Source organism: Tamandua tetradactyla, chromosome 3 (genome assembly GCF_023851605.1).
Source record: "Tamandua tetradactyla isolate mTamTet1 chromosome 3, mTamTet1.pri, whole genome shotgun sequence".
In the NCBI taxonomy this organism is placed as follows: Eukaryota; Metazoa; Chordata; class Mammalia; order Pilosa; family Myrmecophagidae; genus Tamandua; species Tamandua tetradactyla.
The window spans coordinates 82,497,455-82,512,700 of NC_135329.1; positions in this window are offsets into that span (position 1 = coordinate 82,497,455).

Below are 15,246 nucleotides of genomic sequence, written 5' to 3' on the forward strand. Positions count from 1 at the left end.
TGACAATCAATATAATCACATGGCTTTTCTCTTTTGCTTTGTTAGTGTGGTTTATAACATTTTTCTTGTGTTGAAACACCCTTGTATTCCTGGAATAAAACTCACTTTATTGTGGTGTATAATTCTTTTAATGTACTGTTGGATTCAATTTGCAGGTATTTTGTTAAGGATGTTTGCATCTATATACAGGGACATTCTTCTTGGAATGTTCAGTAAAATTCTCCTGTGAAGCCATCTGGTCCTGGGCTGTTCTTTGTTGGGAGGTTTTGGATTATTCATTTAATCTCTTAAACTGTGATTGTTTTGTTGAGGTTTTCTATTTCTTCTCAAGTCAACATAAGTTGTTCGTGTGTTTCTAAGATATTGTCCATTCCATCTAAGTTGTTGGCATACAGTTGTTCATAGTATTTTTATTTCATTGAAGTCTGTGATAATGACTGCTCTCTTATTTTAAATTTTATTTACCTGCAGCTCCTCTCTTTTCAACTTTGTCAGTACAGCAAAGTATTTGTCAGTTATATTGATCTTCTCAAAGAAGCAACTTGCAGTTTTATTGATTTTTTTGTATTCAATTTCATTTATTTCTGCTCTAATCTTTTTTCTTTCTTTCTTCTTGTTTTGGGATTTGTCTGTTATTCTTTCTCTAGTTTCTCCAGTTATTCAGTTAGGTTTTTTATTTTAGCTGTTTCTTCCTTTTCAATGTTGGAATTTAGGGCTATAAATACCCTTTTCAGCACTGCCTTTGCTGCATACCATAAGTGTTGATATAGTGTGTTTTTGTTTTAATTTGTCTAGAGATATTTACCTCTTTCTCTTGCTATTTCTTCTTTAACCCACTGATTGTTTAAGAGCATTTTTCTTAAACTCCATATATTTATGAAATTTCTGGTTTTCTGGCTGTTATGAGTTTCTAGCTTCATTCAGTTATGATTAGAGAAAGTACTTTGTATAATTTCAATTATTTTAAATTTATTAAGATCTGTTTTGTGCTCTGGCATATGGTATATCCTGGAGAATATTACATGAGCACTTGAGAAGGGTGTGTATCCTACTGTTTTGGGGTGCAGCTGTATATATGTAAAATGTCTGTTAGGTCTATTTCATTTATCATATTATTTAATGTTTCTATTTCCTTATTGATCCTCTGTGTAGATGTTCTATCTATTGAAGAGAGTGGTATATTGAAGTCTCCCACTATTATTGTAGAGAATAATCTATGACTTCCTTCAGTTTTGCCAGTGAATTTGCTCATGTGCTTTGAGGCACCTTAATTAGGTACATAAATATTTATGACTGTTATTTTTTCTTGGTGAATTGCCCCTCCTATTAATATATAATACCCTTCTTTGTCTCATAACACTCTCGTATTTAAAGTCTGTTTTGTCTTATATTAGTGTAGCTACCTCTGCTTATTATTCTTCTTATTATTTTGAGGGTGAATGGTCTGGGAATCAAACCCAGGTCTCCCACATGTAAGGCGAGCCTTTTGCCACCGAACCACCCATGCACCCGATTCAGCTTATTTTTTATTATTTCTTGCATGGAATATCCTTTTCCATCTGTTAACTTTCAATCGATTTTATACTCCTTGGGTCTGAAATTAGTCTCTTGTAAACAATATAGAAATGGATCATATTTTGTTTTTTCCCCATTTTGCCATTCTGTGTATTTTTACTGGGGATTTTAATCCATTAACATACTATGTTATTACTGTAAAAGCCATCCTTACTTCCACCTTTGGCTTTTATTTGTCAGATGTAGTATTTTTCTTTCTTTTTTATCCTTTTAGTTACACTAATTGATAATCATCATTACCATACTTTCTCCAAACTTCCTGCTCCTGCTGTTTCTTCTTTCAGCCAGCACAACTCCCTTCAGTATTTTTTGCAGATCAGGTCTCCTGTTAAAAAATTCTCTCAACTTTTATTTATCTGTAATTATTTAAAATTCCACCTACTTTTAAAGTACAGCTTTGCTGGATAAAAAATTCCTGGCTAACACTTTTTTTTCTCTTTGAGTACCTTAATATATCATCCCACTGCTTTCTTGCCTCCATGGTGCCTGATGAGCACTCAATATTTAGCATTATGTGACATCCCCTCTATGTGGTGAATCACTTTTCTTTTGCTGCTTTTAGAATTCACTCCTTCTCTTTGGCATTTGACAGTCTGATTAGTATGTGTCTTGGAGTGGGCCTATTTGGATTTATTTTATTTGGAGCACACTGGGCTTCTTTGATTTGCATATTTATATCTTTTATAAGGGTTTGGAAACTTTCTGCGATTATGTCCTCAAATAATCTTTATAGGCCTTTACTTGTCTCTTCTCTTTCTGGATACCTATGATTCATATTTCTGTGTGCTTTGTGTTGTCAATCATTTCTCTCATATCCAGTTCCAGTTTTTCCATTTTTTTCTCCACTTCTTTTGTGTATTCAAATTTGGTTGCTTTGTCCTCTAGTTTGCTAATCCTTTCTTCTGCCTCTTCAAATTCGCTGTTGTTTCTCTAGTATATTTTAAATTTCATCTACTGTTTCTTTCATTTCTGTAAGATCTGCTATTTTCCTATGTATTCTTTCAAATTATTTATGTTTTCCTAGTGCTTTCTTTAACATTTTTTATTGTGAAATATAACATATATACAAAAAAGCAATAAATTTCAAAGTACATTGCAACGAGTAGTTATATAACAGATAAAAGAGTTTGGTACTGGTTACGCTTCCATCATTTTAGATTTTTCCTTCGAGCTGTTCCAAGACACTGGAGACTAAAAAGAAATATCAGTATAATGATTTAGCAGTCATGCTCATTAGTTAAATCCTGACTTCTCTGTTGTAACTTTTCCTTCACATCTTTTAAAAAATATTTTTATTGAGAAATCTTCACACACATACATTCCATACATGGTGTACAGTCAGTGGCTCACAATATTATCACACAGTTGTGTATTCATCACTAGGATCATTTTTTTAGAATGCATCACTCCAGAAAAAGAAATAAAAAGAAAAAAGAAAATATTCATATATATCATACCTCTTACCCCTCCTTCTCATGACCACTAGTATTTCCACTTATCCAATTTATTTTACCCTTTGCCCCTCTATTACTTGTTTATTTTTTATCCATATTTTTTCACTCATTTGTCCATATCCTGGATAAAAGGAGCATCAGACACAAGGTTTTTACAATCGCACAGTCACGTTGTAAAAGTTATACCTTTATACAATCATCTTCATGAATAAAGACTACTGGAACACAGCTCAGGAGTTTCAGGTACTTCCCTTTAGCCACTCCAACTCTCTCCCCATACATCATAAGCTAAGAAGGGATATTTATATAATGCATAATAATAACCTCCAGGGTAACCTCTCAACTTTGTTTGAAAACTCTCAGCCACTGAAGCTATATTTTGTCTTATTTCTCTCTTCCCCTTTTTGGTAAAGACGTTTTTTTCAATCCTTCACTGCTGGATCCCAGCTCATCCCAGGATTTCTGTCCCATGTTGCCAAGGAGATTTACACCCCTAGCAGTCATGTCCCATGTAGGAGGAGGGAGGGCAGTGAGTTCACCTGCTGAGTTGGCTTAGAGAGAAAGGCCACATCTGAGCAACAAAAGAGGTTCTCTGGGGGTGACTCTTAGGTATAATTTTAAGAGTATACCTTAGCCTACCTTTTGCAGGAATAAATTTCATAATGGCTCAGCCTTTTGATTGGGTTGTCCCTACTGCTTGTGAGAATATCAGAAATTCTCCAAATGAAGAAACTGAACGTGCCCTCCTTTCTCCCCAGTCTCCCAAGGTGGCTTTGCAAATACTTCTTTATTCATTGCCTTAATTACTCTGGGGTATATTGGGGCATCACACTAACCTGGACAAATCAACACAATCTCATGTCCTATTCATCTCTTAATGTCTTCTTAATATCCTTTATCTCTTTAAACATCTCATTAAAATTATTTAATATATTTGCTTGAACATCTTTGATTAGTTGTTCCAAATTCTGTGTCTCCTCCAACTTTTTAATTTGATCATTTGTCTGGCTCATATCTTCTTGTTTCTTGATGTGCCTTGTAATTTTTTGCTGGTTTCTGGGTATGTGATTATCTCAATAAAATTATGTTGAAAGTTAGTTTCCCCCTCTAAGATTTTGTAATTGCTTGGGTTCACATTGAAGGTCTCTTTTGGCACTTGATTCATCAGTATTTCCTTGTCATACCATGGCCTGAGCCTTACCAATGTATGCAGACCAATTCAGAAGGGTCTTAGGGAGTAGGCAGGAAATCAGCTTCCCATACTGCCCATTCAAAGCCTTCCAAGAAGTTGGAGCTCTTGGGTCCCCTCAACCTTGTCTCTCCCGGACTGCAGCATACTGCCAGGCAAGGCCCGGACTGGTTCGAGGGCTGATTCAAGGCTGTGAAACCCAGGGGTCACCCTCACTGGCTGACTATTAGATCAGGAAAGTTCTGTATCTCCCTCTTTTCCCAAGTTGATGGTGTCTTTCAGATCTGGGTTTATCTGAAGCTGCTAGCCTGGGTGTGGTAGATGGGTACCAGGAACTGTGCTAGAGTCTCCATTTGTGGATAAAATGAAGCTTCTTATTCCTTGACTTCCACATTGAAAGACTCTAGGTGACAGGACTAAGAGGGTTAATTAACTTCAGTATCCATCAATTGAACCAGGACTGGCTAGGTGTACTTTTTGTTCTGTTTCTTTTGGTTCTGGCTCTATTCACAGCAGAGGCTCAGAGATGCAAGGTGTGTCCCAGGGAGGCTGCAGTGCCAGCAGGTTTTTGCTTGCCTCCATATTATCTTATGTTGAGCTCTCACAGGCTGTGCTTGGATCTCCTGGCCCATCTGGGCAACTGGGTGTGCCAGCAGGGCTGCCTTCCCAACTGTCTTCTACCCTGTTCAGGGACCAGGTAGGTGGCCAGCACCTGGACTTCTCTCCTATGTGAAGCTGACTTTTAGAAGTTTTATGTGGTTATTTCAACCAACTTTGACACCATTGGGAACAGAGGCCTTCCCGTGGTGGGAGTGGGGACCACAAACCACCTCCTTCACTGAGGATGCCTTAAGTGTCCATGGAGGGTGGCACAAGTCCCCACAGTTGTAGGGTAGATTGTAAGTGAGTCATGAATGAGTGACATGTAAGCATGAATCCATGTGCACACACAGCAGCATGGATAAATGAACAGTACAAGGGTGCATAGAACATCATTGATAACTATATAACATGTCAATATGTATACCTGCTCCTTCAATGAAACACATTCTCAGAATTTGTGCATGCCATTCAGCTTGTAATGTATCTGTAAACATTACACACACACACACACACACACACACACACACACAGGGTCACACATAGCCAAGTGGGCATGCACAGAAATGTAAATTTCATGGAAATAGACTTATTTGGTTCCATACCTGCAGGTTCTGATTTCTTCCCTGCACAAGTTTGTCTTATGAGTGTATGAAACATTACTGAACTCCTCTTTAGGCTGCTTAAGCAAATGCCTTGCAACGGGTTGGCTTAGACAATGGGAGTTTTGTGAGGCCAGGAGGCCAAATCAGGGCATCAGCAAGCAATGATTTCTTCCTGAAGACTGGCATTCTGGGTCTGTCTGCTGGTGATCCTTGGTCCTGGGCTCCTCTATCACATGGCAAGGCACATGGTGGCCTCTACTGGTCTCTCCCTTCTCTTACAGGTTCAGTTTCCTTGGCTTTCTCTCTCTCTGCCTGAATTTTATCTTATCAACTAATCCAGCAATAAGATTAAGACCCATCCCCGGCCACACCGTAATTGAAGTAGCCTCTTCAAAAGGAATGGATTAAATTTAAGGACACCATGTTACCTTACTGGTAGGGCAGGGGCCATGCTTCACAGACTTTTGGGAACATCATTCCTCTCAACAGAGCTGTGTACTCTCCAGAGCATTAAGAATATGGGGGGGGGTCACATTTTTGGGCAAGAACATGAATTTCAGGCTTGTTGGATGACCTGTGCTTGGATGATTCTTCCCTTTTCTGTCTTCCCATCTCCCTGTTCCTTCCCTTCAGTCCCAAGGTGGAAGCAGCCCTCAAGAAATTAAGGAGGACCCACCCATGAGTCAGGCTGATAGGCAGCTGTGGATAGCCACTGGGGATTTGTGTATCACAGACACCTTTATTAAAGGAACTTTGATGCTTCGTCAGAGGATGGATGTGATGAGAGTTGTTCAAGAACTTAATAATCACATAGAGAATCATTTATCTGTGTAGCCAAAACTGTCTGCTTCCATAGCTTACTTTAAAATACAGGTATCAGAAGGCAGGCCCTTTTTCACTTGTGACTACTTCTGTATCACCTGTGACAACCTCATAAATATCACTGAAGGATGGTGGATTGCTTCTGAAGAACCCTTTTTCACCATGGTAAATGGTCCCACCCCAGAGAAGTGTAAGACAGCAGAGCACGGAGCACGGGGGTTCAGGTCTAGAGGTTCAAGCAGTTAATTTAGAAGGGAGGGGACCATTAGGCTGGGAGCGGGGAAGCTTCTTGGGAGGGGAGCTTGGCAGCAGGGGTGGGGAACTGGGGAGTTTCCTGGGAAGGGGATTCAGAACTTCTTGGGGGTGGGCAAGGTAGGCTCCTGTGAGGTGGCTTGGAACCTCCCAGAGGCGAGGGGTAGCTTCATGGAACATGGCTGGGGAGATTCCTGGAGGGAGCCTGGTAAGTTTCCAGGTGTGTTTGTGGAGGGAGCTTCCTGGAGAACTCTGGGAGCTGGGGAGAGGGGCAGTGATGGAGGGCCAGCAGTACTATCATCCAGTCATAGCAAGGGGAAGCCCCCAGGTGTGCTGCAGAGTCAGGGAGAGGCCCAGGATGATGTGGAGCTGGTGAGGCACCTTTTCCATGCACTGTCTCTTCCTCCAGAATACCTCGGTACTGCAGCTGTTACTGTCTTCCTAAGTAAGTAAGTGAAACTTGGGTTTACATCCGATCAGAGAGGCTTCAGTTTCCTGGCTTGATCAGCAGCATATGGACCTCTTCTCCCAATAACTTTTAGGTGGCTTCCTAGAGTGCACTTCCCATGCCTGCCAGCAGATGGTGCTTTTCTACAACCTAATCCCCTCAGCCCTCAGCAGACTGCCTATTTTTTTAGCTGTAGGCACCAATGTCATAGTTGCATCAGGTTGGATAGGTTGAAATCACTGGTCACAGAAGTCCAAACTCAGAGGCCAAAGGCTGGCACAGTATTAGACCATGTCCCACCCAGTTTTGGGGAGAGTGGACTTCTACTGTCCTTTCAGTCTGGAGCTGCCCACTCACCAGAGACTGGAGAACCAGAGGTTTTCTGCCCCGAGTGAGAGGCGGGTGCCTGCAGCCAAGACTGAGGGGATTACAGCAATTTCTCCTTCTCTTCCTCCTGCACTTTCCTGGTTGTGGGGCACTTCCTCCAATCTCCACAGCCCCAGATCCACTGCTGTGGACAGTTTTTGCCTGAACCCTAGTTGTTTCTCTGGGAGAGAAGTGAGCCCAACTTCTCCCTTATCAGCCATCTTGGATCCTTCAGCCCTTTTTTAATGTTTTGTAGTAAGATACCATCAGCTTTTTCTACTGTGTTGTGAACACGAAAATACCATTTATAGATGACCTAATAAATGTTACGGGATTATTGTCACATAAGAAAAAAGAAAACATTAAATTCTTACAGTACTCTATAGGTAATTATCCTTTCAAGTTGCACTTGATAAAACGGAGGCTCAGAAGGTACACAGTTTACTCAAGAGCGCAGGTAGTAAGTGAAACTTGGGTTTACGTCTGATGTTAACACATATTCTTTTCCCACACACTACGTGCATATAAGAGTATGATTTCCACAAGGATGGTGTGTGGTCGTCATACTTTTGAGACAGCTGTTAGAAAACTGAAAATACTTTCTTCAACCAGATCAACTTGCAAGTTTTGGTTCAATAACTTCTCCAATATCTTTGGGTGTGCCAGCTTGTGGTTTTCATTTTTGTTTTTGAAAATTATTTAAAATTTGCTTTAGTGCCTGAATTATGTCAATTTCTGGATTAGTTTTTCCGTTTATCTCACATGTGTCAGACTTTGCTTAAATGTCTGGTGATGTGTGGTTGCCTGTTCAAGTTTAAGAGGCTCTGGTTTTTGGTTGCTCTCTTGGTTTCATTTCTTTAGAGAAGGATCTTCTAACAACTTGTCTGGAGACAAATATTTTTACATGAAGGGAAGGGGGAAGTTACACACACACACACACACACACACACACGCACGCACTTTAGGAGTTCCTATCTCTAGCCTGATTTATTCTGCCATACTTACCTTCCCTGCTGGTTCAGGCTCTTAGTAAATTTTTAAAATTTAAATGTTTGAATACATTATAATATAGATACTTCATAATAAAAAAGTAGATATATAAACAGTAAAGTAAAAAGTTTTCAATTAATCCAATTCCTATTGCATCTTTGCTTAACCATTGATACTGCCTTATTTATCCTTCATGAGATTCTTTATGCATGTATAAAATAATATAAAGATATATTATTATTTTTCTCCTTTATATTACACAAAATTTAGTGTACTATTAAATAGCACCAGTGATTCAGGACCATATTATGCTAAACTTGTTAGACCCCTCCAAGAGCTTCTTAATGTGAATGAAATCTATCAGTATTTATCATATCAGAAAACAAAATTGAGAAATTTAAAAGCTGTTATTTTAAAAATTATAGTGACATTTTTAAAAATGAAGTGTATAACAAATGTTTTCCAAAACTAAATCAGTGAGGAATAGCATTGTTTTCACATTATAAAAAATTTCTGTCTTAATAGAAGACAGCTGGATTCATATATCTGCTTCTGTATTCAGTCTGTTGTGATTTGTTTTGTTTTGCTTTCTTTCTTGGGTTGAAGAGTATGAAGGAAATATGGCTTCACACAGATAGGTAGTTGGAAAGGGAGGACCTAGTGGACTCCATGAAATTATCTTGGGGACCCTCATGGATTTTGGGGTCATACCTTGATAATTGCTGATGTATGCTGTTCTACATCTTGCTTTATTTACTTAACAAGTCAGGTGTTTTCATGTTCAGCACGTAAAAAACTTCATTCTTTTTTAATAGCAGCAGGATATTTCAATTATTTGCCCCATAATTTAACCAGTACTCTTTGACTTTTCCTACTGGCAACAGTGTAATAATGAAGAATACTGTGCAAAATTTACTCATCCTAGTGTGGAGTCTCCTGAAGGTGTTGCTTTCTTTGGCCACGTGGAGCTAGTGGATTAATGCAGGTTCCCTGAGACATAACTGCTTCCTACCTTCCCTGTAAGAGAATTATATATTGTAACCCATTGCCATGTGATGCAGAGTGTCTACTTGCCCACCGGGAAAAATAAACATCTCTGTTTTACTTGGTATTCAGCTACCTGGCATGCTTTGGCCCACGGATGAGTGGATATGACATGTCCTGAATCTGAGCAGGTGCTTTAAGAAGTATAGAGTGTTTCTGCCTTGTCTCTTATCCTTCCTTCGCCCTACCCTGAGAGCAGTGTGTCCTCTATTGGAACATTTACTCCAACTGTGGTCTCAGATGAACATGGAACAGAGCCTCAGCAACCAAACCACACTTGGCTACATGTAAGGAGAGCCAGAAGTAAGTAAGGACATTGAACTTTGGATGTTTCTTGTTAATACAGCAAAGCTGACCAATATGTACTTCTCCCAGGTTGCAGGGTCATGGGCTAGGTCATGGAGTATAGCACAGAGCATGGCAGCACCTGCTTGGAGAAGCTGCATGACACTCAAGCACTTGTAATAAAGAATCTGCATGACACTCAAGCATTTGTAATAGGAATAATGTGGGTTTAATTTCCACACTGCAACTTACCATGTGAACTCAGGTAAGTGTTTATCCTCTCTGAGTCAGGTGGATGTCTGTAAGTATGGGGAGGGTATGGGATATCAAGCCTAAAGGTTTGTTAAGGGTATTAAATTAGATGAGTATAGTTAAGGCCAAGCACAGTGCCTGGAACATGGTAGGAGCTCAACAAATACAGAATCTCCCCTTTGCTTTTTTTCTTGAACCCTTCTAGAGCCCTTCAGATGCAAATGAGATACTTCATACTCCTATTCCACGAGGCCCTTCCCCTAATAAGCCAATCCTTAACTGTGTAGGTAGAAAGGTCTTCCCTGCATAGACAGAGAGATCTATGGTCTTCTCCGTGTAGATGGGGAGGTCTATAGTCTTCCCTGTACAGATGGAGAGGTCTACAGTTTTCCATGTGTAGATGGACACATCTTCCCCGTGTAGATAGAAAGTTTTCCCTGCATAGACAGAGAGGTCTACAATCTCTCCAGTGTAGATGGAGTGGTTTGTCCTAAATCTCCCTTTGCAGATGGAGCACTCTTCTCTGCATAGATGGAATCTTCTTTGCCTAGATGATGAGGCCTTATCCTTTTGTGAAGGAAAATAGGTGTGGGGAAGTTAAGAATACCTTTGCCCTTCCTCCTTCTAGCAAACTTATACATTGAACATTGACATTTGGTCTTCACTTTGTTTTCACCTTCACTTAAGCCACTTTTTTCTCTTCACTCAGAATTTTCTCTCTTCAGATGCTATCCCTGGGCCAGCAGGCACAGTGTGGTGTGTCCTCAGTTGTTTCTTGTGTTTCCAGAGCCTGATGCCTCCTTGCTGTATCACTGGAGAAGTCACTAACTTCTCTACTTTTCCCTTCTCATCCTCACAGTTGGCATGAGAGTAAAAACTGCAAGATGGCTCTGTAGCTTAACATTAATGCACATGAAAAGTGCTTAGAACAGTACCTGACACTTTAGTGTAGGCTGACAATGGATGTGGTTAGCTGTGAGCCCTTAGCAGGCGCACTCTCCTGTGACTAACTAGTTGTTAGTTCTGGTTCTCTAGAGAAAAAGAACCAACAGGAGATATCTATAAATACAAGATTTATAAAGGTATCTCATGCAACTGTGGGAAAGGAAGAGACCAAAATCCGTAGGGCAGGCTGTGAAGTTATGGCTCCAATGAAGGGGTTGGATGAACTCCACAGAAGAGGCTTGCTGGCTGAAGAAACAGTGAAAAAGTCTCTCTTCTCCCTTAAAAGCCTTCCACTGATGGATTATCTCATTGTGGGAGAAATATCTTAGTTGATCTCAGATATACTCAGTCATAGCTGCAATCAACTAACTGATGACTTAAAAAACACAAGCCTTCTTATTTATCAACAAGTCATGAAATATCCTTGCAGCAATGATCAGGACAGTGCTTGCCTAACCAGACAATTGGGCATAATTACTTGACCTAGTTATCACCAGAATCTAATCATCACAGTCCACCCCTTGTCAACTTCGTAGCTACACACATCACCTTGAAACATGCTTAATTTCCAAATAGAACACAATAACAGACATATGTTTTGCCTAACAACACTCAACTGTCCTGCATATAATCAGAAATATACTACATCTCTACAGAATAGGGTGTAAGTCTTTAGGAAACATCCACTGTTAAATTTCATATCCTATGACTTAAATACTATAACATGAACAATACGATTTATATTATTTGATGAGAGGGGAGTTAGATAGTTGCTTAAGTACAAACAGAAATATACTTATAACAAAACTGGGAGGAAATATTAATGCAATCAGAGCCCTCATTTCTGTAACTGGTTACATGTCATCATATTTAGCACTACCTTCTTCTACTACCTATTCCATTGTTCCCTTTACCCTCAGCAAGCACTTCAGCTGGCCATGATTTTTGCCAAGTCGGGCGACCCAGACTTTCATTCCTGAAGTTTCTGGGCCGTTGGTAGTCCTACCTGGATTGGGTTGTTGTAGTTTCCATTGACTGTAATCACAGAGCATGGTAGTAACAAGAGATACCCTAGGGAATCTCCTGTATTCAGGAAAACTCTTCTTTCCCTACATTGTGTAGTTGCAGTCCTATTTCTCCTTGATAGTCAGGATCAATCACCCCAGACAGAACAGTAATCCTCTTTTGTGCCTGGTGAGTTAGTGGTGTGAGAAACGCAAAGTGGCCAGATGGCAGCCTTAGCTTCCAGTTCAATGGAATCATTGTGTCTCCTGGAAGGAGCACTCCTTTTTTTGGAACTAAGACCTGTAGACCAGCAGCACATAAGGTTTCAAGGATAGGAAGCAAAAATTTTTCTAGTAGATCACTAGGGTGATAGTGAGGGGTGTCACTCCCATTTACACCCCTTGATTCCTGGACCCATGAATCCTGGCTACAGGAGGAACAGCACCATAAAGTGGACACTGATTTAGAGCCTACACAGCCTCCTGGAGAACACTGCCCCAGACCTGCAAGGTATTGCCACTTAGTTGGCATTGTAATTGGGTCTTCAAAAGGCCATTCCACTGTTTTATTAACCCAGTTGCCTCTGATTGATGGGAAACATGGTAAGACCAGAGAATTCCATGAGCATGTACCCATTCCCATACTTCATTTGCTATGACATGAGTTCCCTGTTCCCTGATCAGAAGTAATGGTGTGTGTAATACCATGATGATAGATAAGGCATTCTGTAAGTCCACATATAGTAGTTTTTGCAGAAGGACTGTGTGAAAGGAATGCAAACTGATATCCAGAGTATGTGTTTATTCCAGATAGAACAAATCACCTCCTCTTCCACGATGGAAGTGGTCCAATATATCAATCTGCCACCAGGTAGCAGCTTGATCACCTCAGAAAATGGTGCCATATTGGGGACTGAGTTTGGTTCTCTGCTGTTGGCAGACTGGGCATGCAGCAGTGGCCATAGGCAGGTCGGTCTTGGTAAGTTAAAGTCCATGTTGCTGAGTCCATGCATACCCTCCATCCCTACCACCATGACCACTTTGTTCATGAACCCATTGGGCGATGGCAGGAGTGACTGAGGAAAGAGGATGACTTGTATCCACAGGACAGGTCATCTTATCCACTTGATTATTAAAACCTTCCTCTGTTGAAGTTACCCTCTGGTGAGCATTCACATGGGACACAAATATCTTCATGTTCTTCACCCACTCATGAAGTCTATCCACATATCTCTTTCTCAGACCTCTTTATCACCAACTTTCCAGTCATGCTCCTTTCAAATCCCTGACCATCCAGCCAAACCATTAGCAACAGCTCATCAATCAGTATATAAACACACCTCTGGCCAGTTCTCCTTGCAAGCAAAATGAACAACCAGGCGCATTGCTAATTTCTCCTGACCACTGTTCTTTAAGGACATCCCAGAATGGGGTTGTAGTGTTGCAGATGTCCACTTTTGGTTGGTTCCTGCATATCGTACAGAACCATCAGACCCAAGTTTCCTCTTCCTCAGTCAACTGACTCCAAGGAGTTCCCCAAGAGGCCATAGCTCTGATCTGGGAAAGAGAAGGTAATTTGGCAGGAGTGCAGACCATGGGCATTTAGGCCACCTCCTCATGTAACTTTCTTGTGCCTTTAGGAACTGCTTGAACTCTGTCTCTAATATACCATTCCATTTTGTGATGGAGTGCTGCTGTGCATGCTCAAACTTATGGCTTGGTGGGTCAGACAACATCCAGCTCATGACAGACAACTTAGGTCTCATGGTAACTTGAGGGCCCATGGTTAAGCGTTCATTCTATACTAAGGCCCAGTAGCAAGCTTAAAGCTATTTCTCAAAGAGAGAGTAATTTATGAACCAGCCATGAAATATCCTTGCAGCAATGTTCTGCTGTGCATGGTAAGGCTTTGCTCCAAAATCCTAAGGGCAGACTGTGAAGCTGGTGGCTCCATGAAGGGTCTGGATGATCTCCACAGGAGAGGCTTGCTGGCTGAAGAAGCAGTGAAAGCATCTGTTCTTCCTTAAAAGCCTTCAACTGATTGTATTATCTCATTTAGGGAGATGTTTTAGTTGATCGCAGATAGAATCAGTCACAGATGCAATCAATTGACTAATGACTTACTACACCAACCTTCCAGTTTATCAACCAGCCATGAAATATACTTGCAGCAATGTTCAGGCAAGTGCTTGCTTGACCATACAAGTGAGCATAATCATTTGGCCAAGTTGACACCAGAATCTAACCATCACACCAGGTAATGGGCCTGAAGTGCTGTCCTGATGAATCAGGACCAGCCACATTTACCCTTGGTCTATGGTTGGCTGGGTCATATAGGGAGCAGATGGTATGTACTGGGTTAGGACCCTTGCTCTCCTGTTGCCTGGTACTTTGGGGAACACAGCTGGTTGAGTTTAACTCCAGTATTTAGGTGCTCATCAGAAATGCATTTTCTAGGGACTCAGTTTTAAGAAGTCTTGTCACAGTGTGACTATACAGACTTGGTCCTGGCCCTGTGCACTCAGAGTTTGGCCTCACTTGACCTGTCCTAATGCCCCCATCTCAGCTCTGCCGCTTTGCCAGGCACAGTCTCCCCCCTGCTTCCTCAGCCTTAGAGACCCAGGTCAGGTGCCTCCTCCACCAGGAAACCTCCCACCCTGTTCCATCCAGCTCAGCACTGCCCTGAGAGCATCAACACTGTATGGGGACAGTGGCTTTCAAGCTCCTGGCCATAGTCTCCCACCTCTCCTACTGGGTTGTGAGGCTTAGGAAAACAAGTGGGAAGTGAGGTCAGAGGCACTTTCCTTGGTGTGCTTGGAGAGCTGATAACTTGTCCGGGTCCTTAGGACTTCAACCTCAGCTGCTGTATCATGAGGATGGCAGTCCTCAAGCAGCTTACCCTGAAGATCAGTGACTCAGTATTGCTTCTCAGAGTTCCCTCAAGTAGGTACTAGCTTGGTTTGGTCATGTCCTGTCAGAGGCCAGAGGAGTGGGTCATGATGTGCCAGCGAATGAGGCCCTGACTCTACATGGGACATATGGGGTCAGGGTTCCCCAGAGGATGAGGCCCTGCATCCACAATGGACATATGGGGTCAAGTTTGACCATGCTCACTATGGAACATATGGGGTCAGTTTGTCCCAACAGATGAGCCCCCGAGTCCAATAGGACATATGGAATCAGGATGCTCCAGAAGATGAGGTCCCATGTTCTTATAAGACATATGGGGTCAGGGTGACCCAGAAGATGAGGTCCCATGTCCATTTAGGACATATGTGTTCATGGTGCCCCAGGATAATGCACCAAGTCCACATAGGACACATAGGATCAGAGCACCGAAGAGAATGAGGCCCCAGGTCCACATGGGACATATGTGGCCAGAATGCCCCAGAAGAAGAGGTTTAGAGTCCATATA